We start from the raw sequence: 14925 nt of genomic DNA on the forward strand, positions 1-14925 counted from the left end.
AAATTCTTTTAAATCAATTTCTTCATCTACTTGTCATCTACGGTCATGACACAAGATGCTTGTCATTTATCTCAGAAGAGGGGACAGAAAGGTTCTGAGATCAATGAAAGCCAGAGCAAAACAGTGTCTTCTGGACTGGACAGGACCACTGCACTCATGAACTCCCAACAGCAGCTGGGGTTGCCTGCACAAGATCTGCCCAAGATCAAGCCAGTCAACATTCCAGCATGGAGTAGGAAGAGGTGCATGAACCCCAACCCTAGCTGAGGAACTATTGACAGCTGGTGGCTTCTGGGAGGAGAGTCAGTTTTCTTTAAGGGTGTGGTCCCTGTATGATGAAAGATCCAGGGGATGGCCCCATATCCAAGAATATATGGGCAGCCCAAATTGGACTTGGTGGGTCATTTTTAAAAAAGAGGGTATCAAGCGGTGGTGTGCATGCCTTTAATCCCAGCATTCAGGAAGGAGAGGCAGGCAGATTTCTGAGTTTGAGGCCAGCCTAGTCTACAGAGTGATTTCCGGGACAGCCAGGGATGCATGGAGAAAGCCTGTCTCAAAATAAATAAGTAAAGAGAGAGAGAGAGAGAGAGAGAGAGAGAGAGAGAGAGAGAGAGAGAGAGAGAGAAAGGAAGGAAGGAGCCAGGTGGTGGTGTTGCACGCTGTTAATCCCAGCACTTGGCAGAGGCAGGTGGATCTCTGCGAGTTCCAGGCCCACCTGATCTACAAAGTGTGTTCCAGGACAGCTAGGGCTGTTAGACAGAGAAATCCATCTCAAAAGAAGAAAAATCCCTACATAAACAAAAGGAAATGAGGTGCTCATCGGGTTGTGTTTGGGAACACTTCTGTGGAAGCAGAGAGCCTGCCAGACCTCCTCCAGCAAACCCAGACGTTCAGTGGAAGAGGATTACTCCAGCAACGACAGGCTGGTACATCCCATCCCATCTCACTCCACCCCAGTCATCGGAACCTGGAACATTCAATAAGATGGGATTTATTTGCATATAGGATGTGGTTAAGAGTCACACGCTCCTGGGATTCTTTTTTTTTTTTTTTTTTTTTTTTTAAAATATGGAACGCTTCACGAATTTGCGTGTCATCCTTGCGCAGGGGCCATGCTAATCTTCTCTGTATCGTTCCAATTTTAGTATATGTGCTGCCGAAGCGAGCACTCCTGGGATTCTTTATACTTACTAAAACTCAGTATTTATTTACTTATTTATTTATTTAGCCTGAGTTTCTTGGTCTCCATGAAGGTGTCGTTTCTGATTCTTTGCTCTGCTTGTCTGATGATGGGAAGACAAGCCCTTGAAGACTGAACAGCCAAGAAGAAACCTTAAAAGATGTATTGGGGTGTGTGCCCTCATGTGATTTACACCATCACCTGGGAAATGCAAGCCACGAGAAGTTAAAAAGAGGAAAAAGCATCTGTCGCTCATGCAGTGGGGCTGGCATCCTGCTCAAGTACGTTGTCCTCACCGACTCTGCAGAGTGACTTGGGAAAAACAAGTGTCTCCATCCTCAGTGTTCCTCCTCTGTATGTGGGGGATTCACGACCATGCGCCAACCCAGAGTGAACGGCAATGCAGGGTCACCGCATCAGACACTGGAGCGTATTTCTGACAAGGTCTGGGGACTTTAACATTCTTTGTGTGTGTGTGTCAGCCAAGGCTGCTGCCAGCCATCTCTCCAAACAAGAAGTGTGAAGAGCGTGTACATACGCTTCATCCGCCCGCCCCAGTGTGAGAGTCACGAACAGGATGCTGGCAGGAAAGAGTTAGCCCGGTCAGTACAGAGCTTACTGCGGGAGCACAAGGACCTGAATTCAGGTCCCCGGGACCTGCACAAAAACCGGGGCACAGTGGCACATGCCTATAATGTCAGCTTTGGGGCTTACTGGCCAGCCAGTCTAGCTGACTCCCTGAGCGTAAGGTTAACTGAGAGACTCTGCCTCAAAAACTAAGTAGACTACACATGTGCACACGCCTTTAAACCCAGCACTCAGGAGGCAGAGGCAGGCAAATCTCTGTGAGTTCAAGTCTAACCTGGTCTACATAGGGCTATATAATGAGACCCTGTCTCAAATAAGTAAGATGGGGAATAATTGAGAAAGACACCTAATGATGACCTTGGGCCACCATGCACACATGTATACTCAAGAACACACACACACACACACACACACACACACACACACACACACACACACACACTGGGGAGGAGGGGGAGAGAAAGAGAGAGGCCAGGCTCCTGACTTTTTCCCCAAGGAATGCTCAACTTATAGAGACTTTAAACTCCATATTGCAAAGGAATTTGTTTTTGAGTGATTTAATGAGCTGTTTGGGAGGATTAATAATAACTCTTTGTAAATAAACTCAGAACACTGTGCTATTCAATAGTAAATACCTTTTTTTCCTCAAAAAAGGAGATTAGTCATTAATTTCATGGCCTCCCTCCACACCATGTTTCTTTGGCCTAGGAAAGTGACCTGTATACCATATGTTACACGTGAGATTCCGTTTCTGGTTTTGTTCAGTTTGGTGTTTGGGTGTTTCGAGACAGGGTTACGTAGCTCATGCTGGCCACAAACTCCCAGAATTCTTCTGCCTTCTGGGTTCTGGCCCTGTGGCCTTTTGAGTTGTTTCTGAGCGCTCCAATGGATCATTGTATTGAGATCTTGGGCGGTAACATCATCCTACACATGAGCCACATCAAACTCTGTTGTAGTCATCGTCACTTATTTATAGAATGGCCTTGACAGTTCTAGAAGAAATGAAATGTTCTAAGTAGCCATAATGTGTTTAGTGACTATGGAATAAATCATTATATTTTAGCAGACTTGTCACTGCTCAGAATAGCATGTCATCTTCATGTGCAAATTAACTCTTTCCAGTGTTTCAGATTGTGCAATGCTAAACAGTGTGTTTTGTGTTACTTATCTATGAAGTTTCTGGCCACCCTGAATTGGCAAATATTGAACATCTGTGCCTAGAAGATGTGTAGGCTTAGGTTCTGATGCAGGTATTTCATCCACGATACACAGCACGGTCTTCTTGTGCTTGACACAGAATTGACGGAGAAAAATAAAGTTGAGTATAATAGAAAATAATTTTACATGCTTCATTTTGTTGCCAAAGCCCAAATTTTATGCAAAAAATGCACAAACGTGCAAAAAAAAAGTGACTCCAAATTTTCTAAGGAAAGCATTTACTCCCTCGGTGCAAGACCCACACCCACCACAACCACACCCACCACACCCACCTCCTGCTCTGCACATACCTCCCAGCAGAGGACCTAGAATGTGGTGAGTGTTCTTCTTAAGCTACAAATAAATTTTACTGAGTAATAAAGTTCACAAGTAGAAAATCTGTAAGTAATGAGGAATAATCATACTTCAATGAAAGTGAGGGAACACAGGAAAATGCAACAGTCTGTGACTGTGGAAAGCTTTGCTTAGGGGCTGGATGCAGCTCAGTGGTAGAGCGCTTGCCTAGCATGCAGGGGACCCCGGGTTCTATTGGAGCCCCACTTGAAAGTATTCATTTAGACAGAATGTGAAGGATGTTTTGTGCATTGGATGGATGTTGCACTAGGCAACATGATGCTAGGAAGAAAAAAACAAAAAACAGATCTGGTTCCCTCTTCCCTTGATCGACATGGTCCCCTAACCAGAAGATGATAGAATAGTAAAAACCAAACAACACCGGTTCTGTTGGGGAAATGGAGAGCGAGGCACTGAGAAAAGTGGAGTGTTGGTGGGGAAAGACTGGAATGGAGCAAAGTTGAGTCATTTGCTCTTCCGTTTGGTCCTGTTTTTAATCAGTCATAATGTCCAGAATGAATGCAGAAGAAGAAACAGTGAATGGGACCATATACATCTAGTAAGCGTATGAGGGCTTTGCCCATACCGGGCCATCTCTTCCACTAATACCCAGAGCCCAAACACGTGTGTTTTGTTTCTGTTCATTTGTTTTGAGATAGGAGCTTGCTATGTATCCCATGCTGGACTATAAAACATTTTTTAAAAGATTTATCTTTGTTTACAATGTATATGCTTGTGTCTGAAGAGTTTATGCCACATGTATACAAGAGCCCAAAGAAGCCGGAAAAGGTGTCAGATGCCGTGGGGCAGGAGTTACAGTCAAGTGTAAGCGGCTGAGCCCTCTGGAATGACAGACAGAAAGCACTCTTAACCACTGAGCGATCGCTCCAGCTCCCATGCTGTCTTGACTTTTCAGTCTTCCTGCTTTCACCTCCTGAGTGCTGGAATTACAGGCACATGCCACCATGCAAGCGCCCACATTTTTAGGGCACAAGACCAGCTGAATTGAAATGCATGGTCTTTAAGGAGCCAGGAAGAGCAAAAGGATGCAAGCCGGCTAGGTAGAATTGAATAGTTTGTGAGCCTGAGAAAAGTGTGCACCAATAACAGTATTATTAAATGTCTCCATAAAGGGGTGTAGCTCACTGGCAAGCACTTACCCAGAACTGACCTGGGTTTGCTCCCTATCACTGTGAGGTGGGTTGGAAAGATGGGGGCTGAGGTCACTGGCAAGGCTGTCGAGGACAGCACTCTGTTATTCCCCCTTAAGACAGATAGGATAACCAGAGACCTGATTTGCCTGTGTGAGTCTGAGGCTGCTTCTGCTGCATATCAGTTAACACTGTTAATTATTTTTAGTGTCTCTTTTGATCTGTAAAAATGTCTGGGCTCTGAGAATAAATTATATGGTCATTCAAAGAGAACTGAAATGAACTGAAAGTCACATCATGTTTGTTCAACACTTGTCTCTTTAAAGGTTAAAACATTCTTACATGTCAGTGCAAACAATGAAATCAGAAATCAGGAGAGAGTAGGATTTGACGTCATCTCTGTATTCAAGAGTTCTCCTGTGCTCTTACTGCCCGGTTCATTTTGAGAACTTTTGGTATTTATATTATTTTTTAAAGAAGAGTAGAATAGGAGGCACTCACTTGTGACTGCAGTCCTTAGAAAACCGAGGCACAATGGTGGGTTCAAGGCCAGCCTGGCCTTCATTGTAAGAAAGACCTTGTCTCAAACAAACATATACAAGAAATCAACTCGGACAGGCTTGTTTACTCGATTCTTCGTGGCGCTGGATATTTGCATGGGTTTTCCTTGGCTGCTTTTCTCAGATTGAATCAGATTACAAATAAATACTCAGAGACATCTCATTCTACCACACTTTAAACTCCTCAGAAAATATACCCGGCCGTGGGGCACTGTGCTCCTCTCCGGTGTCTGGGCTGGCTGTGGCGCCGCTGGCCTCTCAGGACACTTTGGGTCACAACAAGACTAAGTCAACACAAGCGTTTCTCTAAGCACATAAGAGTCTCTAATTGCTATTGACCGGTGGAAAATAGGAGGTGAGGCCATCATTTCCTATTCAGGCACCATGGAGGGTCAAGGAAGAAAGCACCCTGGTCTGCTATTACACTCTCGCATCTCCCTCTGACTTCGCAAAACACAAAAACAGAGTGTTTAATTTCTCAACTATTCTGAGGTCATACTCTCTAAAGGGCTGTTTGGGGGCACAGTGGTGCCTCAGTTCTTGGGATAAATAGGAGAAGCATTAGAGCAGGGGGTTCCGAACATAGCCCATATGGTCCAATCCTGAAAGAACTGTTCAGTCCGCTATTGGGAATTTGAACAGATAAAGCGGGGCTGGAACATGGCTCAGTGGTTAAGAGCACTTACTGCTCTTGCAGAGGACCCAGGGTTTGGTTTCCCAGCACCCACATGGTGGCTCACAACTGCCTCCAGTTACAGGAGATCCAGTGCCCTACTCTTGCCTTGAAGGCTCCTACATACTTGATGCACATAAACTCACGCAAGGAAACACACAGATAAATAAATAAAAGGATTTTTAAAGTAGATAAAATAGATGTTTATGGACAGTGTCCTCTCCCTCTGATCCCCTAAATAGCTTGGATCTTAATATGTAGGTCAGGTTGGGCTCTAACTTACCATTCTCCTGTCTGTCTCCCAAGTGTGCTGGTATAACAGGCATGTGCCATCACAGCTGAACTGTGTCCTCCCTCTTTTCTGCTTGCTATAGAGGATCAAGTCCACAGCTCTGCACAGCTAAACAAGCAGTCTTACACTGAGTTGCATCTATGGTGTCCCAGATTATGCTTTTCCTAAGTGTAATGTTCTCAATAAAAAAAATGTATAAATCAAGCCCAGTTGGGGTGGTGTCACACACCTTTAATCTCAGCACTCGGGTGGCAAAGGCTGGCAGATCTCTGGAGTTCAAGGCCATCCTGGTCTACAGAGCAAGCTCTAGAACAACCAAGGCTTCACAGAGAAACCCTGTCTCAAATTAATTAACTGATAAAAAAATAAGATCTAGGTTGGACCTAGATCAGAGGTACAGCCTTTGCAAGAACCTGTGTTCCATCCCCAGCCACACACACACACACACACACACACACACACACACACACACAGTGCATAATTCACAAACATTCAGTTTGACAAATCCTCAGAAAGAGGACTGAGCCCTATAAACATCAATGGCCATGAGACAGAGCATGAGCACCCCAGGGTGCCATGGCTTCTGCTGTCATTTCCCATAAAGTCATAGCTATGCCAGGCATGGTGGCCCACACCTTTAGTCCAGTTGTTGGGAGGCAGAGGCAGGCAGATCTATGAGTTTGAGGGCAGCCTGGTCTATAGAGTGAGTTCCAGGACCGCCAGAGATGTTATAGAGAAACCTTGACTCAAACAAACAAACAAACAACAAACAAACAAAAAGTCATTTCTGTCCTGACCTCCAACATACTGATTACTTTTTTTGCCCTGTTCATGTGTGTGTGTGCGCACACTTGTGGTGTGTATGTGTGTGTGTGTGTGTGTGTGTGTGTGTGTGTGTGTGTGTGTATGTAGGCATGTTTGCATGTGTGTAGGTGTGCATGGGAGTGAATGTGTTTATGTGTAGTGCCCCAAGGTTGATGCTGGGAATCATTCTGAACATCTTCTACCTTGTTCACTGAGGCAGGGTCCTGAAATTCAACCTAGAGCTCTCATGGCACCAGTCTATATGACCTTGCAAGCAGTAACTCTCACAATACAATGAATGACCTTGCAAGCAGTAACTCTCACAATACAATGAATGACCTTGCAAGCAGTAACTCTCACAATACAATGACCACAAGAGCAGTGATAGCCAGCTTCATTGGCAACCCAAAGGGGGAGTGAATAGAGGAGGTGGGGTCAGATAAGGCCTGGAATGAGTCAGAAAGGGAATTTATGTGCTCAAAGTATATTCTTATAAGTGGTTAGGTGAAATATTACAAGTTTATCATAAATGTGCTCAAACTACAATCTTACAGGTGGTAAGGTAAAGAGTGTGTAAGTCACTAAAATATAACTGCCTCTCTATTCCTGTGTTTGTTGGTCAAGCAGGCGCTTGTGGCTGGCCATTGCCCACTGCGGCCATGCTGATGGAGGAGGGTGCTGGAAGAGTCACGAGCCATGGTTACCTTTCTAGAGCTTTATTGGAGAGAAAGGGAGGGAGGGAGGGAGGGAGGGGGGAGAAAGGGAGAGAGAGAGAGAGAGAGAGAGAGAGAGAGAGAGAGACCGCAGGAGGGGGGAGAATATGGAAGGAGAGAGTGAGGAAAGAGAGAGGGCACAGAGAGCATGCCTGCTTTTTAGGCTGGGATGCCATCACAGGCTAGTGACATAATTAAGGACATAATCCTTACAATGTTGGCTTATACTGGTGGGGAGGGGTAACTCTGCTCAGAGCTAGGAAACCTGCCTCATGGCTACACTGCACCTGGTATGCAAAAAAGCCTTGTGTTCTGAGTCAGTTGCTCTGGAATGCCACTTGGCCTATAAGAGAAAAGAGGGTCTAAGCTTCATTTGCAAAAGAAACAAAGCTATGCATCTAAGTTTCCCTGTCTCCTTAAGGGTGTTTACCTTAATTCAGGAGACTTAATTCAGGTCTGAAATGCTTTGTCTTCTCTGCCTTTAGGCTTTGGATGCTAGAGAACTATAACACATAAAACATATTGTTAGTTCTTGGGGAAGGTATGAGAGCACTCAAGAAATTCAAAGCAGGAAACAGCTGATATATTAAAAGTCAAATAATACCAAATATTCCTTGAGGTTTGGGTTCCTCTGGAAGAATTCCTTGATTTTTTCCCCCCAGGGATAGCTTTATCATATTCAGCTAAATTCCTAATACATATTTCTGCAGATCTGAGCAGGCTAGCCCATTCAATGTCACACATCATCTTAGCTGCTGTTTTATTGCTGTGAAGAGATGTCATGACCAAGGCAACTCTATCTATAAATGGGAGCATTTAATTGGGGGCTTGCTTACATTTTAGAGGGTTAGTCCATGATTCCCATGGTGGGAAGCAGACAGGCCTGGTGCTGGAGCCATAGCTTAGAGCTTTATAGCCTGACCCTCAGGTAACAGACAGACAGAGATACTGGGCCTGGCATGGTCTTTTGAAATCTCAAAGCCCACTCCCAATGACACATCTCCTCCAACACGGCCACACCCACTAACCCTTCCCAAACAATTCCACTAAGTGAGTATCAAGCCTTCAAACATATGAGACTACGGGGACTATTCTCATCCAAACCATTGCACACATGGGGCCAAGGTCAGCAAAGTGCAAGAGAAACAGACTGACGCCATGACCCCTCACTGGGACTGGGCTGGCCCCGACAAGTTCTGGCTTCCAGGACTACCTCTCCAGGTCCTAGTGATGGGCCAATAGCCCCATGCTTTACTGTGTGCCCTGTATTCATGTACTGGCATCTCCTCCTCAGTGAGGAGGCCCCTCAAAGAGCTGAATCCAGAGGTCTCACCCTAGAGGTGAGGGAGATGGTTCTGAGTGTATGTAACTTCCTACTGGAAGCAGTAAGGGATGAGGCGGGCCTGAAAAGCCTTCCAAAACTGAATCTTAGTCCTGAGACAGCATCCTAAAACACAAGAATTGATCAGTGGCAAAGATTTTGAAAGATGAAGAGTTAGCTAGGTGAATTAGGCACAATTTATGGGACAGGAGAAAAGAGGTTTTGCTGATTGGTTCTGAGGGGCAAGCTCCCTCAACACCTCTCTAGCTTCCTCCCTAGCCCAGGTTCCCTACAATATCCTCTGGGAATCTGGCCCACTGATATGCCCCCAATACACAATACACTCCAAGGATTAAGGTCCCAGGAAGCAGATGGACAGCTACAGAGGTCAGAAAAATTCAGACAAAGGGGAAGTCAACTACATTTTTAAATGAGTGCAATTCAGAATGAACATTGTGAGCTGTAGATATGTCTCAGTTGTAAGAGTGCTTGCCTAGAATGTGTAAGGGGTTGATTCAATTCCCAGTACTGAAAAAAAAAAGAAAAAGAAAAAGAAAAAAACAACCCACAAACTAACAACAACAACAAACAAGAATCAGCAAGGCACTCCTGTCTCTCTCTCTCTGCCACCTGCCAGTGGTTAGTGTTACAAACAAAAGGAAAACTCCAGAGATGTATACGCCAGTAGTCTCTCTTTGAGGACAGACTATTATTAACCTCACTAGTTTAAATGATACTTTAAAGGACTTTTAGAGGACTAGCATGGTTGCTTACTTCTATAGCTCTCACACTCAGGAAGTGGAAGCAGGAGGATTTCTTTGAGTTTGCACTAGCCTGAACTATAAAATAAGACCCTAACTCAACAACCAAACACAAATTAAAAATGGCCAGGTGTGGTGGCACTTGCCTTGAGTCCCTTGGGTCCCTCCTTGAATCCCAGCACTCGGGAGACACAGGCAAGCAGATCACTGTGTTTGAAGCCAGCCTGGTCTACAAAGCAAGTTCCAGGCTGGCCAGAGCTACACAGTGAGACCCTGTCTCAAAAAATGAGAGAGGAGAGAGAGAGAGAGAGAGAGAGAGAGAGAGAGAGAGAGAGAGAGAGAGAGAGAGAGAGAGAGAGAGAGAGAGACAGAGACAGAGACAGAGAGACAGAGAGAGACAGAGATTCATTAATAGGAGGTCTTCACAAGAACTGTTCTCAATAGGAGTGGTGTCCCCCAACTTACTCTCTACTCCCTTCCCCAGAGGTCCCAGAAGTGAGAATATAGAAAATGTATTCTTAGACCAGGCATAGTGGTACATGCCCTTAATCCCAGAATTTGGGAGACAGAAGCAGGCTGATCTCTGACTTTAAGCCCAGACTAATCTACAGAGCAAGTCCCAGGACAGTCAAGCTACACAGAGAAACCCTGTCTTTAAAAAAGAAAGAAAGAAAGAAAGAAAGAAAGGAAGGAAGGAAGGAAGGAAGGAAGGAAGGAAGGAAGGAAGGAAGGAAGGAGGGAAGGAAGGAAGGAAAAAGAAAAAGGAAATGTATTTCTCTCCTCCCTTAATTCTTTCTTGGTAAATAATGTAAACCTTCTAAGAAGTGAAAGAAAATGTGCACAGCAGGGCATGTTGGTGTATGGCTTTAGTTCTAGAACTCCGGAGGTGGGACAGGAGGCTCTGAGTCGGAAGGCCAGCCTGGGCTACACACTGAGACCGAAGGCCAGCCTGGGCTACTCAGAGACCCTGGGTCCTAGTTTGGGTTCTGTTGCTGTGATGAGCACCATGACAAAAGCAATTAGGGGAGGAAAGGATTTAATTCGATTGAGCTAGGTCAGGAACCTGGGGGCGGGCAGTGAGGCAGAGACCATAGTGCTGTTTAAGGGCTTGTTCCCTGTCTTAGTTAGGGTTGTGTGAAGGGACACCATGACCACAGCAACCCTTACACAGGAAAACATTTAATTGGGGCTAGCTTACAGTTTCAGAGGTTTAGTCCATTATCATCACGGTAGGAAACATGGTGGCGTGCAGGCAGGCATGGTGCTGGAGGAGCTGAGAATGCTACACCTTGATCTTCAGGCAACAAGTGGTCTGAGACACTGGGCATGGCTTAAGCATCTGAGACCTCAAAGCTCACCCCCACAGCGACACACCTCCTCCAGCGAGGCCACACCTCCTAATGTGCCACTCCCTCTGGGGGCCATTTTTGTTCAACTCACCACATTCCCCATGGTTTACTCAACCACCTTTCTTATATAGCCCAGGGCCAACTGCCCCACCCCCTGGGGAGCACTGCCCACAGTGAACTGGGTGCTTCCACAACTGGCAATCAAGAAAATACCCTGCAGACATATCCATAGGCCTGTCTGATGGAGGAAATTGCTCAATTGAGGTTCCTTCTTCTCAAGTGTCTCTAATCAGAACACAATACCCATTTAAAAGAAAAGGGTAGAGTGCAATCATCTAAACACCATTTATCTAGTAGAAGATGGTGGAGCCATCTAATACACTTAAGCTGGAGGACACTGGCTCTCTAATAAAATGCACTTCTACATGTGTGAAGAATTTATTTGAGCATGAATTGCCTTATAACGAGAAGCTAAAGGTGTATCCAAATGCAGATGACCATGGTCAGTCTAGATTGAATGTATTTCATCCTGCAAGGGTAGCACAGGCACAAACACCTGACCCAGCAAGGTTGAATTGTTCAAAACACTGTTTGCTATTAACTTAGGAAACACACAGTGGGACTACACAAGTAACCATTTGGCAAAGGATGGAGGAAGGCACAGAACCAAGCTATTAATTTCCTAGGCTAACAGTCCCCCACAGGCTGTTACATTCCCTTAAGGAAGGCCACTGCTATCACTTTTTAGCCAGGCATGGTGGTATATGCTGGTAATCCCGGCACAGGAGGTAGAGGTGGGATGAGCACACCAAGTCTGAGGCCAGCCTGGTCTACATGAAATTACAGTGCAGCCAGAACTACACAGGGCTATATACTCAGTACACACACACACACACACACACACACACACACACACACACACACACACACACACACTCTCACACACTTTTAGGCAATGAAATTGAGTGACAACATACATGCTTAGTTAGCATACATGGAACTCTAGGTAGGTTCAATCCTCAACATGAAAAAATAAACAAGGCAGGACTGATTAGCTAAAAACTGATTTTTATCATATAGCATACAGATAGCATATTCACATAAAATGCAATAGATTCATTTTTAGAAATATTTTGGCTTTTAGAGATAGCTCAGCAGTTAAGAGCATGGGCTGCTCTTCCAGAGGATCCAGGTTTGAGTCCCAACATCTACAAGGCAGCCCACAACCCCCTGTAACTTCACTTCCAGGGGATCCCAACACCCTTCACAGGCAGTGTATGCCCACGATGCTCCCACTTTTACCCCAGGGTACTCTTGAGGAGGGAGAAGTGAGAAATATTTAGATAGAAATATAGAGGGGAGAGAAACAGATAGAAACACAAGATAGCTCGGGAGGGTCTGGATCCTTATTCACCGGCCCCTTCTGTCTCTTCTAAAGGGCTTTTTAAAGGAATGCCAAGGGGCAGGACAAAAGACCTCCCCTTGCTAGATTAAAGCGTACTGCACATCCAAGTGCAGACCCACACACGTGGTCAAGCAATCCTCTAATGCAGCTCTTCTGGGCAAAGCAAGCTCAGATCTCACTAGGAAACTTTTGTGGGCCTCCACAGGTGCACAGATACACATGCAGACAAAAACACCCACACATAAAATTAAAATTTTAAAAATATTTTTACCTAGGTATGGATGCTGTATGTACCCATTTGTGTGGGTGCCTGGGGAGGCCAGAGAATATTTCTGGAGCTGGAGTTACAGGTACTTGTGAAAGGCTGAGGGAGCCAAACTCTAACCTCTGAGCCATCTGCCCAGCCCCATGAATGACTCTCTCCGTTCCAGCTTTGGGAGAAAGAGCCTTCCTCCCTCCACTAGTCCCTCAGTCTCATTAGATGATGGCCTCTCTTCCCAGCTGTTCTCTCCTTTTGCCTCTGCGGTGGCTCCATCTTTTGCACAGCTGTGTCTGATCATTACAGCAGTCTCCTGGAATCCCTCCACACAGGCCGCCTCACGCACCCAGAAACAGGGTCTTTGTGACCATTCATCACTGATGTAAAAATCACTGCCCTTTCGTTGATTCCATTTCACTGTGACAGACAAGATTAGAGATGGCGACTTGCAGTTCCTGCCTTGGCATAGGAAGTGTAATGCGCTGACTTCATAGTACCACTGTATCCAACAACTCCACACAAAAATACAGGGCCCTCCTGCTTTCTTCAGCAACAGTCTTACTTTCAAGGATACAAACGTTAGAGCCAAATCTAAGATTTCCTGAAACTTTAACTTCGCGTAGGTTAAAACCAGCTGCTGAAATCTCTTTAACTGAACAAGAGCAAGAGAAATCAGCATCTGCATTTTGGCACTCAGGGTAACACACTTGCTCTGTCCACTGCACTGCTGTCGTGCGCACACATCACAAAGCACTTCATTCGTATCTTGAAGTTTCTCATGATGGGTGAATGAATGTAAACAACACTGAACACTCTTCGGTACTGAAAGCTTCTCTGTTTACAAGAATATGGAGAGCAGTTTCTGGGTCTTCATTTACCAATTTCATCAGGATGGAGTGCAGCATTCAAACTGTTTTGTGTTTTTGTTTTGAGACAGTCTATGTAGTTCTGGCTGTACTGGACCTCACTTTATAGACTAGGCTGGCCTTGAACTCAGAGGTCTGCTTGCGTCTGCCTCCTAAGTGCTAGGATCCAAGATGTGGAGCACCATCACTGTGGTCAGTGGTCCAGCTATCAGTGTCAAGAACTTCCTCTTGAACTGTTGCCTTGGTTGCTCCTTGGCTTCCTCCTTCGAGCCCTTGTCCTCGAAGGATTATCATTTCATGTGCTTTTATCTGTCATCCCTTGCTCCACTGCATTGTTCAGATTCTTAACATTTATACTTTTCTTACCACTGTGATTATCTACAACTGGGAGAGACAAATCAAGGGAAGGATTCACAAACCCAGGAGGCAGCCCTGTATTCACCACACTATTTACAGGTTTGCCACCAAAGATACGGCTCATAAAACTTGGGTCTTACTTCTTCATGTAATTGTTCAATAGAATCACCAAATGCTTTAATAATTCCTTTATTCACTCTTTTTGTGTCCTGTTCTCATCCCATCCAGTAAGCAGTGAGTTAGCTTCTGGCTTCTGGCTAGCCTTTAAGCCCTGCCACTTTTTTTTTAATAGACCCAAGAGCTCGCTCTCTAGGCATCAGTTTCCCTTCTGGTCTCTTGGATCTCATTAAGAAACCAAATCAGGACAAAAGTAAGTGGGCCCGGAGGCCCCAGGTTTACTTCTGAAGGTTCTGTGAGCGCCAAATCAGGTCGGCTGTATTGTCGCAATCATTCCAGACATTTTCAAGTCTTCTAGTAGTTCTCTAACCACTGGTATTTGTGACAAATTCTGGACAACTTTGTTGAGGAAACATGTATTTCCCAAATTACTGAGTCCTCAGTTATCTGGGATGCAGAGTTCATGGAGGATTTCCTTTAGCCATGCTTTTCTTTTTTCTTCTTGCTCCTTTTTCCTCCTTTCCTAAATCTTTATTTTCAAGTTCTATGTGTCTATTACTTTTCTCTTCTGCTTCCTCCTCATATTTCTTTCTCTCTCTTGCTGTCCATCTTCTAGTCTTGCAAATATTCCATTCCACATTCACTAAAGCTTTTTTTCAAATTCCTTTGCTCCAACCCCTTTCTAAGAGTCTAAAGATTCAGAGAATCCTCAACTAGAGGATTTGCTGGGTGGGGACTTTATAGATTGCTTACCAACACAAAGTGACAATTTGCAGAGAGGGTGCAAGTAACTGCCTCCTTTGGTTGGCCTGAAGCTGGCCATCAGCTCCCATTCCTCCTCATGGCAGAGAGCAACGCCAAGGTTAATTTTTAAAACATTTCCAGATCTTCTAAGACAGGGTCTCACATAGCCTTGAACTTGGCTGTGTATCCAAGGATGGCTTTGGATCTTGATCTTCTGGCTCTCAACTCTCAAGT

The 14925-nt window shown here is 45.1% G+C and overlaps 1 non-coding gene and 1 pseudogene across 1 annotated transcript; both read right to left on the reverse strand.

The window, feature by feature from the left end:
- Nucleotides 1-1062: 1062 nt before the first annotated feature.
- On the reverse strand, nucleotides 1063-1169 carry LOC121822175 (U6 spliceosomal RNA). The gene has a single exon (XR_006063189.1). It is a non-coding gene; the product is annotated as a U6 spliceosomal RNA (small nuclear RNA).
- A 12467-nt stretch (nucleotides 1170-13636) lies between these two features.
- Nucleotides 13637-14600, reverse strand: LOC102912721 (ubiquitin carboxyl-terminal hydrolase 16 pseudogene; annotated as a pseudogene).
- Nucleotides 14601-14925: the final 325 nt, after the last annotated feature.

Source organism: Peromyscus maniculatus, chromosome 13 (assembly GCF_049852395.1).
Source record: "Peromyscus maniculatus bairdii isolate BWxNUB_F1_BW_parent chromosome 13, HU_Pman_BW_mat_3.1, whole genome shotgun sequence".
Taxonomy (NCBI): Eukaryota; Metazoa; Chordata; class Mammalia; order Rodentia; family Cricetidae; genus Peromyscus; species Peromyscus maniculatus.